Source organism: Dendrobates tinctorius, unplaced genomic scaffold, assembly GCF_039654945.1.
Source record: "Dendrobates tinctorius isolate UK_male_01 unplaced genomic scaffold, ASM3965494v1 ptg000062l, whole genome shotgun sequence".
NCBI classification, from domain to species: Eukaryota; Metazoa; Chordata; class Amphibia; order Anura; family Dendrobatidae; genus Dendrobates; species Dendrobates tinctorius.
Genome location: NW_027361730.1, coordinates 8,494,187 through 8,510,397, shown reverse-complemented (window position 1 = coordinate 8,510,397; position 16,211 = coordinate 8,494,187).

Genomic DNA, 16,211 nt, shown 5'->3' with positions numbered 1-16,211 from the left:
GTGCTGGAAGACGGACAACAGCCGTTTCGCACTCAATACGCTTCAACAGGTCCTATGCTCAGAATACAGGTAATGCAAATTAAAACACATGTGTGAATAATAACTTCTCCCCTTCACCTGAGCATGTCTTGTGACTCCTCTACCAATAAAACTCTTTAAAGAAAAACAAAAACAAAAAAACACAAGAAGATAAAAAACATTTCCCTCTACAGCACTATAATACAAATGAAAAATATGATGTTAAATATTAAAAGGAATACAGCCATATCTACCTTTTCATTTAACCCTAATGGACCTGTGGCTTTAGTGCGGAGAATCCATCTAGCTTCGACCTGCAAAAGACGCTTATCATGATTCCCTCCATATTGCGGTGCAGAAACTATTTCAATACCAGCAAAACGCAGTGCCTCCGCATTTCCACCATGGATTTTCCTCATGTGTTCTATAAGTCTAGGGACTCCTTTTCCTGTGGTAATTGAATCAAAATGTTCTCTAAACCTGATGTAAAGAGGCCGAATTGTTTTGCCAATGTAGAAAAAATCGCATGGGCAAAATAGGACATAAACCACAAAGGCAGTTTTACATGAGATAAATTCTTTTAACTCGTGATACACAGATCCCATTTTTACAGTTTTTCCACTCAGCTTAAAGGGGCACCAAGGACAATTCTTGCACTTGTAGTTCCCTACTGGACTACTGGATTCCAGCCAATTGTTCCGTTTATCTTCATATCTATTTTTTACCAGCAAATCTCGGAGATTAGTGCTCCATTTACTTGCAAACAGGGGACCGCTGCCGACCACATCCAATAAATCTCTATCACCTTCCAAAAGATGCCAGTTCTGTCTGATTACAGTTCTAATATGTCTGTCCATAGAGTTACAGGTAAAACTAAACACGAAATGTTTTTCGTTTTGCTTTCTGCTCTGATTATTAGTGATCGCTGAATCATTAACCCTGGATATAGTCTAAAATAGATACAGGGTAACCTCTCTGTCTGAATCTGCTGTGTAGTTCACCTGCTTGTTTTCGGAAACCCTCCTCATGGCTATTGAATTTTTTGAGTCTGAGAAATTGGCTGAAAGGTAGGGAATTTTTGACGTAATAGGGGTGTGGACAATTGTAATGCAAGAGAGAATTAGTCGCTGACGGTTTGCGAAAAATTTCCGTGCGCAAAATTCCATTTTCCAATAATAATCTGTCGTACAGAAAATCTATCTGGGAACCCCCAAAATGAGATGTAAATTTCATGTTCATACAATTATGCAAATTCAGAAATTCCACAAATGAATCAAAATTTGCTCTGGATCCGTCCCAAACTCTAAAAATATCGTCCACATAACGGATGAAAAGTTTTATATGTTTCAAAAAAGGATTGGTAGTAGCATATATCACTTTTTCTTCTAAGACCGCTAAAAATAGATTAGCAAATGTACACGAGACAGGCGTACCCATCGCTGTGCCTTCTATCTGCCTATACCAACTATTGTCAAATTGAAACACATTGTGGGTAAGAATAAATTTGAGGCCATCAGTAATAAAACTAATGGTCTCTGTATCTTTTCCAGAGTTCTGCAATACCTGTCTTACTGAATCTACCCTACTTTCGTGGGGGATTCTGGTATACAAGCTTTCAACATCTATAGAGGCCATTTGAAAATTTTCCTGCCAACAAATTTCCTTTACCACCGCAACAAAATCTTTAGAGTCTTTAATGTAGGAAGGAATCTCTTTTAGAAGGGGTCGCAATAACCAATCTATATATTGGGATAGGGGCTCAGTGAGTGATCCTATCCCCGACACTATGGGGCGGCCAGGGGGATTAGAACCAGACTTCTGTATTTTCGGAATGTGATACCAATGAGCCTTGATCCGCTGCCTGCCATAAATCCCAAAGGGCCAATGGTACAGGGAATCTCACCAGGACAAATATTAATTTCAGAAGAAACATTGGACACAAATGATTTATACAAATTAATTTTCCTCAGGGCTTTGAACAGGTCTATTTGGAATTCAACCATGTCAAAGTCCTGAGGTACACAATAATTCAAACCCTTGGGTAATACCGCAAAATGTCTTTTTTCCAAAATACGATCAGTTAAATTGACGACCGAAACACTTGCAGGGTTAATTTCTGTTACGTTTTCCAAGATACTTGTTTTCATTTCCACTAATTGCCGCTTGGGCCTCCTCTTTCCTCTGTGGATTCTGTGTCTAAAGGGAGAGCCATAGATACAAAATTACTCCTCATATCACCTGGACGTGCAGGATGAATGGCTTCTTCATTAGCGCTAGAATCTGAGTCCGTAGTTAAATAGTCCTTTCTGTTATATCGTGATTTAACTCTTTCCCTTTTAGGGTATCTTTTCTTAAAATGAGGATTAAGCTGAGAAAATTTATTCTTATTCCATGAAAAAACCTGATTATTTTCAAAATCATGCTTATTCCGAATAAATTTACCTCTCTTTCTTTGTTTGATCTCAGTCTGCAAAATCACTAATTTATTATCCAATTTTTTGTTCAAAGTCAACCATTGCTGTTCTGTCAATCTTGTTTTTAAATTCTCCTTAGTTATGTCCTGATCAAAAAATTCAATAGCCATGAGGAGGGTTTCCGAAAACAAGCAGGTGAACTACACAGCAGATTCAGACAGAGAGGTTACCTGGTATCTACTTTAGACTCAGCCATATCAAGGGTTAATGATTCAGCGATCACTAATAATCAGAGCAGAAAGCAAAAAGAAAAACGTTTCGTGTTTAGTTTTACCTTTAACTCTATGGACAGACATATTAGAACTGTAATCAGACAGAACTGGCATCTTTTGGAAGGTGATAGAGATTTATTGGATGTGGTCGGCAGAGGTCCCCTGTTTGCAAGTAAACGGAGCACTAATCTCCGAGATTTGCTGGTAAAAAATAGATATGAAGATAAACGGAACAATTGGCTGGAATCCAGTAGTCCAGTAGGGAACTACAAGTGCAAGAATTTTCCTTGGTGCCCCTTTAAGCTGAGTGGAAAAACTGTAAAAATGGGATCTGTGTTTCACGAGGTAAAAGAATTTATCTCATGTAAAACTGCCTTTGTGGTTTATGTCCTATTTTGCCCATGAGGTTTTTTTCTACATTAGCAAAACAATTCGGCCTCTTTACATCAGGTTTAGAGAACATTTTAATTCAATTACCACAGGAAAAGGAGTCCCTAGACTTATAGGACACATGAGGAAAATCCATGGTGGAAATGCGGAGGCACTGCGTTTTGCTGGTATTGAAAGAGTTTCTGCACCGCAATATGGAGGGAATCATGATAAGCGTCTTTTGCAGGTCGAAGCTAGATGGATTCTCCGCACTAAAGCCGCAGGTCCATTAGGGTTAAATGAAAAGGTAGATATGGCTGTATTCCTTTGAATATTTAACATCATATTTTTCATATGTATTATAGTGCTGTAGAGGGAAACGTTTTTTATTTTCTTGTGTTTTTTTGTTTTTTTTGTTTTTCTTTAAAGAGCTTTATTGGTAGAGGAGTCACAAGACATGCTCAGGTGAAGGGGAGGAGTTATTATTCACACATGTGTTTTAATTTGCATTACCTATATTCTGAGCATAGGACCTGTTGAAGCGTATTGAGCGCAAAACGGCTGTTATCCCTCTTCCAGCACATTGCTCCCGTGCCTATGCCGATGCCATGTGTATATGAAATAAAGTGATTTGAGTCACATGAACAGTGAGTGCCATCCTGCTTTTTCTCTTTCTCCACAACGAAATGTTCTGTTTTTTCAATATGGGATTGAGCACCCGTTCCAAGTGGGATTAAGGTGTTTTTATTAATGTGACAAAAAAAATAAAATGTATGTGCAGACATTCAGGGTATTTTGCCACACAACGGTGCCAGATATCTATTTTCTCAATTTGTGGACAGTCATACATACTTTTTATCCTTGAGCACGTTCAGTGTTTTTTACCCATGTGCACATTCACATAGTGGAAATAATTTTTCACTAGGTTCCTGTTGAAAATGGAGCCAAACACCTTCCCTTTATCAAATGGCATATTGGCAGGCCGGGAGAATGTAGACTCTTACTTCCTTGAATGTGAGAAGTCAGAGGACAATTTGTCTTACAGCACTAAGACATTGGAATTTAAATTGCAAGAAATAGCCGAACGAGAAATCAACCTTTTTTGGACTAATAATTCTTTACAATCGTATATAGACTGTGGCAGAGTACCGCGTGGACTGAGAGTTTTTAAACTTATGGCCCAGTTTCAGAATAATGTTAAATTTTCTGAAGAGTAGAATCGGATTCTATTAAAGTGTTAACAAGATCTCTTGAACTTAGCTTTACAACAGAATATCTACAATTATGAACAGGTGAAAGTTGATCTGGACATAACTAAGGAGGAATTAAAAACAAGATTGACAGAACAGCAATGGTTGACTTTGAACAAAAAATTGGATAATAAATTAGTGATTTTGCAGACTGAGATCAAACAAAGAAAGAGAGATAAATTTATTCGGGATAAGCATGATTTTGCAAATAATCAAGTTTTTTCATGGAATAAGAATAAATCTTCTCAGCTTAATCCTCTTTTTAAGAAAAGATACCCTAAAAGGGAAAGAGTTAAATCACGATATAACAGAAAGGACTATTTAACTAGTTCAGATTCTAGCGCTAATGAAGAAACCATTCATCCTGCATGTCCAGGTGATATGAGGAGTAATTTTGTATCTACGCCTCTCCCTTTAGACACAGAATCCGCAGAGGAAAGAGAAGGCCCAAGCAGCAATCAACGGAAACGAAAACAAGTATCTTGGAAAACGTAACAGAAATTAACCCTGCAAGTGTTTCGGTCGTCAGTTTAACTGATCGTATTTTGGAAAAAAGACATTTTGCGGTATTATCCAAGGGTCTGAATTATTGTGTACCTCAGGACTTTGACACGGTTGAATTCCAAATAGACCTGTTCAAAGCCCTGAGGAAAATTCATTTGTATAAATCATTTGTGTCCAATGTTTCTTCTGAAATTAATATTTGTCCTGGTGAGATTCCCTGTACCATTGGCCCTTTGGGATTTATGGCAGGCAGCGGATCATTAGCAGATATCAGAGATGATGCCTTGGCTCTATTGGATATTAATCCAGAGCCAAGGCATAATGCAGTGACACCTAATACATATGAGCCGTTTCAGGGAGGGTGCAGTTCATCTTACATGCCTCCCATCTCCCCAGGCAATGTTGTAGATTTGTTCGGTATGAAGGTAGTTAAAGATTTAGAAGCACAAATATACCAGAAACAAACCTCTAATCTGACAATAGATGAAAGACAGGCAGTTAAAGAAATACAGGGATGGTCGGATGTAATTGTACACTCCGCTGACAAGGGAGGTAATGTAGTTTTATTAAAAAAAGATAGTTACGTTATGGAAGCGAATAGACAACTATCTGATTCTTCGAGCTATTCCCAACTAAAAAGTGATCCAACGAATAGGCATAAAGAAGAATTACGATCCTTTCTAAAAAAAAAGGGTGGAGGGTAATGTGCTGTATGAACGGAAGGCTGAAAAATTATCTTCTGAGTATCCACTTAAGGCTCATTGGTATCACATTCCGAAAATACACAAGTCTGGTTCTAATCCACCTGGCCGCCCCATAGTGTCGGGGCTAGGATCACTCACTGAGCCCCTATCCCAATATATAGATTGGTTATTGTGACCCCTTCGAAAAGAGATTCCTTCCTACATTAAAGACTCTAAAGATTTTGTTGCGGTGGTAAAGTAAATTTGTTGGCAGGAAAATTTTCAGATGGCCTCTATAGATGTCGAAAGCTTGTATACCAGAATCCCCCACGAAAGTAGGGTAGATTCAGTAAGACAGGTATTGCAGAGCTCTGGAAAAGATCCAGAGACCATTAATTTTATTACTGATGGCCTCAAATTTATTCTTACCCACAATGTGTTTCAATTTGACAATAATTGGTACAGGCAGATAGAAGGCACAGTGATGGGTGCGCCTGTCACGTGTACATTTGCTAATCTATTTTTAGAGGTCTTAGAAGAAAAAGTGATATATGCTACTACCAATCCTTTTTTGAAACTTTTAAAATTTTTCATCCATTATGTGGACGATATTTTTATAGTTTGGGACGGATCCAGAGCATATTTTGATTCATTTGTGGAATTTCTGAATTTGCATAATTGTATGAACATGAAATTTACATCTCATTTTGGGGGTTCCCAGATAGATTTTCTGGACGTCAAATTAATATTGGAAAATGGAATTTTGCGCAAGGAAATTTTTCACAAACCGTCAGTGACTAATTCTCTCTTGCATTACAATAGTGCACACCCCTATTATCTCAAAAATTCCCTACCTTTCAGTCAATTTCTCAGACTCAAAAAATTCAATAGCCATGAGGAGGGTTTCTGAAAACAAGCAGGTGAACTACACAGCAGATTCAGACAGAGAGGTTACCCTGTATCTATTTTAGACTATATCCAGGGTTAATGATTCAGCGATCACTAATAATCAGAGCAGAAAGCAAAACGAAAAACATTTCGTGTTTAGTTTTACCTGTAACTCTATGGACAGACATATTAGAACTGTAATCAGACAGAACTGGCATCTTTTGGAAGGTGATAGAGATTTATTAGATGTGGTCGGCAGAGGTCCCCTGTTTGCAAGTAAACGGAGCACTAATCTCCGAGATTTGCTGGTAAAAAATAGATATCAGGATAAACGGAACAATTGGCTGGAATCCAGTAGTCCAGTAGGGAACTACAAGTGCAAGAATTGTCCTTGGTGCCCCTTTAAGCTGAGTGGAAAAACTGTAAAAATGGGATCTGTGTATCACGAGGTAAAAGAATTTATCTCATGTAAAACTGCCTTTGTGGTTTACGTCCTATTTTGCCCATGCGGTTTTTTCTACATTGGCAAAACAATTCGGCCTCTTTACATCAGGTTTAGAGAACATTTTAATTCAATTACCACAGGAAAAGGAGTCCCTAGACTTATAGAACACATGAGGAAAATCCATGGTGGAAATGCGGAGGCACTGCGTTTTGCCGGTATTGAAATAGTTTCTGCACCGCAATATGGAGGGAATCATGATAAGCGTCTTTTGCAGGTCGAAGCTAGATGGATTCTCCGCACTAAAGCCACAAGTCCATTAGGGTTAAATAAAAAGGTAGATATGGCTGTATTCCTTTGAATATTTAACATCGTATTTTTCAATGGTATTATAGTGCTGTGGAGGGAAATGTTTTTTATCTTCTTGTGTTTTTTTTGCTTTTGCTTTTCTTTAAAGAGTTTTATTGGTAGAGGAGTCACAAGACATGCTCAGGTGAAGGGGAGGAGTTATTATTCACACATGTGTTTTAATTTGCATTATCTGTATTCTGAGCATAGGACCTGTTGAAGCGTATTGAGCGTGAGGCGGCTGTTGTCCGTCTTTCAGCACATTGCTCCCGTGCCTATGCTGATGCCTTGTGTATGTGAAATAAAGTGATTTGATTCACATGAACGGTGAGTGCCATCCTGCTTTTTCTCTTTCTCCACAATGCTGCACTAACATATGCACAGATATGCTGGTGCAAAGACTGCGACTGCCATTAAATGCTGCAAAATCGCAAACCTACAAAGGAACAGATCTCAGAATGATATTGTCCCATGGAAAAATAATTATTTTAAGGAGTACTAAATTAAGACACTTTAGAAGATGTAAGGATTCACTCTGGTAGGCAATGGCTGGGATGCAGTAAATAGGCACAAGCAGGTTTTCAGTTCAAGCTCAGTGTTTTATTCACTCTGGTAGCAGGAATAAAACACAGGCAAAGATTGTTTCCACAACATAGGTAAGGACCTGGATGTACCGGTCCCCACAGGTTTGATGATGCCACAAAACACCCCTCAGCTTTTGCCCACCCAACACAACCTGAGGAGTTCTGGCTGTCTATGCTGACCTCAGACCTGCAGCTCTACAATCCGGGCATCACCCCAAAAAGCAGGAATAGCAGAGAAAGTCCAGACCAGGTCTTGACCTCCCTGCTGTTTACCAGTGTGAAAAGAACTTGCTGGAAGGAATATATCTCCCATACAGCACCATACCTCTATATATTATAAACACACAATAGAGATGAGTGAATCAATTTACAGGACCCTGGTCCAGTGGTCACATCACTAGCCTGCCCATTTTGCACATAATCGCTCAGAAGTTTAGCAAATGGCGGCCGCAGACAAGAGCAGTGGATGAGAGCATGACTGCACTGACATTGACAGCACTTACTTGCCCAATCAGTTTAGGGGGTAGTTTTCAGAATGCAAGTTACCTGTCTAAGTAATTAAGTAAGTGTATTTGGGTGACAGACTTAAGGAATGTAACTAGAAACAGCTGGATCGATTTATGGAGGATCGACTTTAGGCTGAATTTCAAGAAATTTGCAGGTCCCCATGATGAATTCAAACACACTGTGATTCAGTTCTTTAGAATCACCCAAAAATGCCCAGCACCATTTCACACACTGATGCTAACTCAAAGAGTGACTTACTGACATCAAGGCATGGCTGCACAGCTATCTTAACATATGGTATAGCACACGTAATCGAGGGGGCTATCACAGCCGGTACAAAAGATGTAGGCTGGCTAAAGAGCACCATTTTATGCATGTACAGTGTAGGGTTAGTAAGTCAGTGTGTGCAGCTCATTACATACTGGGATAGAAAAAGGCCTAATATGATTCCATCGTATTACTTTCAGTGTGGAAGTGAAAATGGGAGTGATAGTCTCAGTCTGTGAATGCCAATTGAAAGATTGCAGTGATAAATAGTGAACCTTTCCCTGTTGTACTTGGACCTACTTTATCCATATAGTCTCTCAGTGTGACTGAATTGATTGATCTGAAATATACTCAATTAACAGTAACTTCATACCATGATTTTTTTTATTCTTCACACACTGCAAACAGGTTGTACCGTAATAAGCCCCTCAGTGCTAACTTTACAATTTAAACAAAAAATCCTGAATACTAGGCTCATGTGTCACAGAAAGTATGTTTCCTGCATTGTAAGAAGAGCAAGCCATATGCATAGTTTTACATACAATAGTCTCCACCACTAGTACCACTGCTTTCCATCTCTGCTTGCCAGATTGGCTGGTCACTTGGACATTAACAGGACTGTGCTGGCAGAGCTCGAAACAGGTTCAATACACTCTTAGGAGACTTCAGAATGTTATATATTGATTTTTCAGGCTTCTTAGTAAATCCATTCCTGGCAAATTTATTTGAATCTAATTCTAATCTCTTGGGAAATTTTGGTGAAGTCGGTATATTTGAATTTTAAACGATCTGCTCATTTCTAATTGTAATAAACTATACAGTATGTTACATGTGGACCAATGGCTGCTGTGAGTGAAACAGTTGAAGATTTTCTATAATATAAAGGTGTTCTCAGAATTAATAGTATAGAAAAGCCCTGAATTAAGGTAGAACTGAGAAATGTCTAAGGATAGTAAAAGCAAGACAAAGTTTATCCCAGGCCAAATGTCTGATATCCAGTAAATTCTAGAGGCAAAGCTGCCATTTATAGGCTTTAAACCAATTCATTAGCAGCCACAGAGGAATGAAGGGAAGCAAGTCACAGCATAAATATAGTAAAAAACGAACACTTGGAATAAATAATTTGTTGAACAGTTCCTCGGGGGAAAGAACAATGTGGCAACCATCGAATACTTATATAAAGAAGATCTCAATTGTATACAAAGAACAACATTTAATCTTGTGAAAAGAAATTCTACAGAAAAGAAGATTTGGTTTAAGATTACTAAGTGGAATTGAGTGGATATGAGAGGACATGAGTTCCTTTTTTTATAACTAGATGTCTCTTATGAATTGAAGAAACCACTGACTGGTCTTAGTGATTACTCACTGTTGCATCCGCACAAAGAATGTAAAATGCTCCAGTGTGCGTAATCTATGATCTGCCCTTTATGTTGGATCTGAAATCCACATAGACGGAATTATATCCTGTTAGCTTGTGCACATGGAAGGTATATTTAACAGTTTAGCTGTTTCCACTACATTAGAAATGATTAGGAGTAATTTATAAATTGCAGTTCTGTTGTTGTTAGATTTCCTTACTATGTTTTGCTACATTTCATTATGTGCGCTATGTTTCATTCCTACACCCTTACATTTCCTTTTCATTTTTTTCTTTGGAATTCATAAACTAATAGTTATTAGTGACTTCTTTGGTAATTTTATATTTGGTTAGACAGAGAGAAAAGATTGACGTTGCTATACAATTTGTTGAGCTTTTCCTTTTGGAAATTCCAAGAGAAGAAAGAACTAGATTAAAAATGATAAATAAGGCCAGGTTCCCAAATAACACATTTTGCACTTAAGGTTTTCAACCAAATGTAATAATATGGAGGGATGCACATCGTAAGAAGTGCAAAAAGCTGTTTAAAAAATAGTGCAAAGAAAATGTGGAGTGGTTCCTTATTTCGACCAATTAGGCTCTGCCAATAATTCTTTTAGATTTCTTTTGGAAAAGAAAAGTCAAATTGATTTTTGCAGGAAACTTCTTTATTTTAAATTGACAGCAATTGTTCCTCAACTAGTATTCCCAAAACTGTACCTACATGCAACAGAAAATCTGTGCAAATATAAATGTATAACCCTGAATTTCAAATATACTGTAGAGCAGGGATCCCCAACCAATAGTTCGGGAGCCACATATGGCTCGTGACTGTCTGCCAGCTTGGTGCATTAGCTCCAGGTATAGCAAACAGGAATGAAGAGTACATCTCAAAATGGTGAATTTTTGAGTAGCCCTGCACAGAAGAGCAGTTCTGGATGCACATATACTGATATTAGGAGTTTAGAGATGTTTTAGGTATGTTATGCTGGAGGATGATACTGCCTGTTAGAGGAAGTTCTTGAAGCTGAATGCGACAGTGTGTTGGGAGTGCTGGATGGGAGAATATAGAATTGGGGCATTGTGGTAACCCCTGGAACTCAGTGTACTGCTTTGGAGTAATTTCTGTGGAAAAGCTTCAGCTATCATTATACCTGTAATGGGGGATTTGGGTGACACTACTTTGAGGGGGACAGGAGCTGAACGTGGCTCACGACTCTCAGTGCTGAATGAGGATCTCAAGGTCAGAAAGGTTGGGGACCGCTGCTGTAGAACATTCCCTATGTGATGTCATGGGTGACTGGATACTCCGCCTCCAGCAGGGCGAATTTCTATGACACCCGTGACCCTGCATACACCGCCTCCAGCGGGGCGAATTTAAGCAATGAAACATGCAGCCGGATACACTGCCTCCAGCAGGCGAATTTCAATAGTTACCCGTGTATCTGGATACACCGCCTCCAGCAGGGCGAATTCACAGAGATAAGGGAAGCACTAGGGAAACCGATACAATGGAGGGCCCTGCAATAGGGAACGGGGACGTGGAGACCTCCTGCACTCCCCTGAGTCAGTGTCTCTACACTCCTGATGGTCCCTAGGCAGGTTCCGCACCTGGTGATGAGCAGGATACCTAAATACCCTAGCTCGCCCTGCACCTATTCCTTTCTAATGAATTGGACGGTGCAGAAACTAATCCCACCACTGCACTAAAACACACATAAGGAAAGTTACAAACAGGGAAAAACCACTTAGCTTTGCTCAGTTGCTATTTTTCCCAGCAACAGAGTCCAGCACCTGAGTGCAGCTTTCCTCCTGAATAGCTGCTACTTCACCAAAGCTTTGCCAGAGCTGCAAGGAACTCCTCACTGTTGCTCCTTCCACACCAGGACTCTGACTGAGCTGCAAGGAACTCTTCTCTAGCTCCTTCCTCCATCAAGGATGGTTGGAAATGACCAATATCACCAACAGTGAGTGAGACCACCTGACTCTCCTTTATAGGCAAGAGCCAGAGCCATCACACCTGCTAGTGATTCCCATGTAATAATACTAGCCACCACCAGGGGCATAACTAGAACTAAATACACCACTGAGTAATGACCCTAATGGCCACCGGGGGCAAAACTAACTTTAAGCAAACAGTTTAAAGGAAAAAAAAGGTTACATGTGCTTTTATCTGTCACAATCCAGCATGGATCGTGACACCATAATTGTCAGATTTCTTCTATGGCAACACATGAATCGTTTTCTCAATTGCAAATGTATGATACTTGTTATGATAACCTGAGATAGAAGACAGTAAAACATCTTAAGCTCTGTTTACATGTCTATAAGAGACTTTGGAGCCTGCATTGTAAATTCCTCAGATATGACTCAAGGTGATCGCAACATCTATAGATCTATTCAGATCCCATTTCATGTATGTACGGTCAGATTTATTTGTCAATATCACTCAAGCAAATACTTGTCTCTTTAAGCTCCACTTTGTAATCCATTAAAAATGGTTTCAAAGTCGATTTTGGGATATTATTCAAGCTGTTTTCATGAAACAATCAGCAAAAATCCGCTATTCATTGGCTTCACATACCTGTGTCTTTCAAAACAAGGCTATATACGAGAAAGGCCCAATAGCTGTTCATCATGGTTCAGCAGCACTTCACAAACAAATTAGCAGTCATAAAGATACTCATCTCAGCATGGACTTGTGTAATGAGCATCCGAGTGATGTTTATGAATCCTCTGGAAATATGCCTCTGGACAATGTTTCCATCTTCATAAAATAAGAAAAATGTATCGCTAAGTAAAATTGATTCACAATTCAGTTTCAGTTCATGTGCAGATTTTAAATTTTGTTTCAATTTATTTTGTGGAATCATCATTATTTTAATGTAATAATTTCTAAACATTACGCAGGGCATTTCTTTGGGCCACTTACGTAATAACCATGGTTTTAATTATGTTGTTAATTACACATTTCTAACAGCAAAACATATGGATGTTATGAAAATAGGATATGCAGCATAGATACGCCAGCAGCCAAAAGACCCATTGGAGACACAAACTTGCAGATTTTTACATGAATAGAATTTCCATGAAATTTTTTAATGAACAGTACATGAAAATGTTGTCAATTCTACCAATTGTGCACAAACATGCATGCTTCACATTTCTAGCATCTTTTTGTTATGGAGCTTTGTATCTTGGGTACTGTAAATCCACTTTTATATGTCAACAAAAAATTGATTACATACGGTAAGTGTCAGACTGGGACTGAAATTCAGCCCTTGTGTCACAGGTTTACCGCGACAAAGAGGAGCCAGAAGACCATAGTGTCTGATTTGTCCTACTCTGGCACTGTTTAGAAGCACTTCACCTTCATATTAAATGGTGCAGGTTTCTTTTAGCAGTGGAGGGGTTAATCTGCTCAGTTGAGAGCTCTTGGAAGATTTCCTGCATTAAGGCTCTTAGCTGTTCACTGTTAGTCACTCCCCTCTTCTATATATTCTGGGCTCTGGCAAGCAATCATTGCCAGAGGTAGCTACATGTTGCATGGTTAGGATATGTTGGTTTGTTGTGGTTGTTTCAGAAGGAGTTTGGTGGGTTTATCTGACACTCGTGCTAGGTTTTGGTTGTGTGATGATTCCCTGCTCCTACTTTGATTTTACTCCATCCTCCACTCCCCAGTGTTTATCTCTGTTGTTTGTGTGAGTATATTTGTATGATTGGTATTTTCCTTTATCCTTGTTTGTATTACTTTATTAGTCTAGTTGGTGTATTATGTTACACTACTACTCTCCTCTTCCCTGGGGGTGGGGGAAGGGTACAGACTGAGGACAGATTAAGGAGCTAAGTCAAGTTATGTGGCCCCTGCATCTTCACCATCAAAAGTAATCTGTAGAACAGGGTGAGCTAGGGTGCCCCTAGCATTAGGGACAGGGAAGGAGCCTCTGGTCAAGAGACACCAAACAGCAGAATCGTGACACTTGGCATTTGAAAGCAGACAAGACCATGCTGCTGTATTCCCTATCCCAAGATGGAGGTCTCTTACAGTATTAAATATACTCTTCCTGGAGTAAATCAAGATTCACTACAAGACCTACAGTGAGGGAAACAAGTATTTGATCCCTTGCTGATTTTGTAAGTTTTCCCACTGACAAAGACATGAACAATCTTTAATTTTAAGGGTATGTTAATTTTAACATTGAGAGATAAAATAGCAAAAATAAAATCCAGAAAATCACATTGTATAAATTATATAAATGTATTTATTTTTTAGTAATCCCAACAAATGCCACCTTTTTCTGCTGTTGTTATGCATTTCACAAATTATTACATTGCCTGCTGACTCCCCCTGTGCACCTCAAAAATACTATTTAGCTTTAATGAGGCTGCTCCGGGTCGATTGGTATCTTCCTTTAGGTGTCAGTTCCTTGTCTCTGCCAGTAAAAGATGTCCATTGGCTCTGATTAATGTGGATGATGTATCCATCATTTTGGGATGGAGTGAATCTTGTGAGGGCAGATATCAGAGGGAGTGCATTCAGGTTGCTACTACAGAGGTACCTGCAGATCTTTTCTCTCTTCCCAAGCACTATTGGCCCTATGCGGACATGTTCTCCAAGAAGGTTGGGAGACTCTTCCACCTCACCACCCCAATGACTGTCCTATTGACCTCTTGCCTGGTGCAGAGCCTCCCCGGGGTCGAGTCTATCCCCTATCTCTCCGCTCTGTGACCTGTCTGACAGCTCTGCAGGGGTCCACACTCTACCTGAGGATTCCTGCAGAGCGGTCACACAGCCAGAGCTCCTCCTGTGCTGGGATTTGTGGTGCCACAGCAACCTGTAACACCACAATCCCTGCTGAAGCAAGAAGACAGAAGAAAAAAAAATGAGAGACTACAACCGTGAGTGTTGATCCCTGCCCGATCTTTCCTCGTCCACCCTAATGCCCCATCCCCCTTCCCCCTCTTCCCCCTCTTTTTACCCCCTCCACCTCCCTTTGCGTGGCCTCCATGTGCACATTTAGCAGCCGCCGAGTGTTGATTGGTGATGCAGTTCACCGATCAAAACTCACACTCGCTTTCTTCCTCTGCCCCCTTTGCGCCAACTCCGTACACACATCCCGCAGCCGCCAAACTTTGAAAAGTACTAGAAGAGAACTGCTAAAATAGGTGCCGTAGTAGGAACCCACACCATGAAGTAATGAATAATAATAAAGTAGGCACTCAACTTAGAGATACATTTTTGATGACTTTTTAATGTAGTCAAGGCAAAATGTTTCGGCCATACTTGGCCTTTATCAATCACAGACTATGCAGGATTGAAAAGGATTTGTGGGAATCCTGTGCATAATTAGTGAGGGTACTATTGGAGAGGGGTTCAAAGTGCTCACCACACATCTAGATAACTTCCTTAGGAGGTCTAGTTTCTAAAATGGGGTCACTTGTCGGGGGTTTCCACTGTTTAGGCACATCAGGGGCTTGTCAAACGCGACATGGCATCTGATCTGAATTCCAGCCAATTTTAGGTTGAAAAAGTCAAATGGCACTCCTTCCCTTCTGAGCCCTGCCGTGCACCTAAACAGTGGTCCCCCCCACATATGGGGTATCAGCATACTCAGGACAAATTGGACAACAACTTTTGGGGTCCAATTTTTCCTGTTACCCTTGGAAAAATAAAAAATTGGGGACTGAACCATCATGATTGTGGAAAAATATAATTTTTTTTATTTTCACACCCGGGCGTTATGAATTTCTGTGAAGCCCTTGGGGGTTCAGAGTGCTCACCATACATCTAGATAAGTTCCTTAGGGGGTCTAGTTTCCAAAATGGTGTCACTTGTGGGGGATTTCCACTATTTAGGCACATCAGGGGCTCGTCAAACGCAACATGGCATCAGATTTCAATTTTAACTTAGAGATACATTTTTGATGACTTTTTAATGTAGTCAAGGCAAAATGTTTCGGCCATACTTGGCCTTTATCAATCACAGACTATGCAGGAGTGAAAAGGATTTGTGGGAATCCTGTGCATAATTAGTGAGGGTACTATTGGAGAGGGGTTCAAAGTGCTCACCACACATCTAGATAACTTCCTTAGGAGGTCTAGTTTCTAAAATGGGGTCACTTGTCGGGGGTTTCCACTGTTTAGGCACATCAGGGGCTTGTCAAACGCGACATGGCATCTGATCTGAATTCCAGCCAATTTTAGCTTGAAAAAGTGAAATGGCGCTCGTTCCCTTCTGAGCCCTGCCATGTGCCCACACCGTGGTCCCCCCAACATATTGGGTATCAGCGTACTCAGGACAAATT